The 442-nt window shown below is 35.5% G+C and overlaps 1 protein-coding gene across 1 annotated transcript in view; it reads left to right on the top strand.

Moving 5' to 3' along the window:
• TBC1D21 (TBC1 domain family member 21) overlaps positions 1–442 on the top strand; it is a 40,324-nt gene that overhangs the window by 1,125 nt on the left and 38,757 nt on the right. The window lies entirely within an intron of this gene.

Below are 442 nucleotides of genomic sequence, written 5' to 3'. Positions count from 1 at the left end.
TAAACTATAACAGAATACAGTAATACTGTATTTCAACCTTGTAAAGTGAACAGCAGTCAACAGCGGCATTAAGAACCATCAGCACTGTCATTAACAAAAGAGAGACTTTAAAGTTCGAGTATTCTTCTAGTTTTTGTTGAACCCATAGAACTCATCATCGCTAGAGTCAGAATTTATGAAGCTCTGCTGCTCACAATCTCTGACATCACTTTCTTAGTCAGTAGTGGAATTATTGAAGGAATCCACAATCTACACCAGTTATACAAGAGCTGCTGCAGACAATTCAATAACAAAGCTAAAAAAGCCAGTGATGTCCACACTGCCCTACTAGTAAATAATAGAAAAAAACTTCTGACAAAAAATGAGATATTGTACGGTAAATCAAACACACAGCAGACTAAGTAGCCTTTGAAGAATAAACTTCGTGTATGAAGTTTATTCT

This window comes from Varanus komodoensis, unplaced genomic scaffold (genome assembly GCF_004798865.1).
Source record: "Varanus komodoensis strain SLA01 unplaced genomic scaffold, ASM479886v1 scaffold67, whole genome shotgun sequence".
Taxonomy (NCBI): domain Eukaryota; kingdom Metazoa; phylum Chordata; class Lepidosauria; order Squamata; family Varanidae; genus Varanus; species Varanus komodoensis.
The sequence above is the reverse complement of the archived record's forward strand: the minus strand, read 5'-3'. Positions and strand labels throughout refer to the sequence as shown.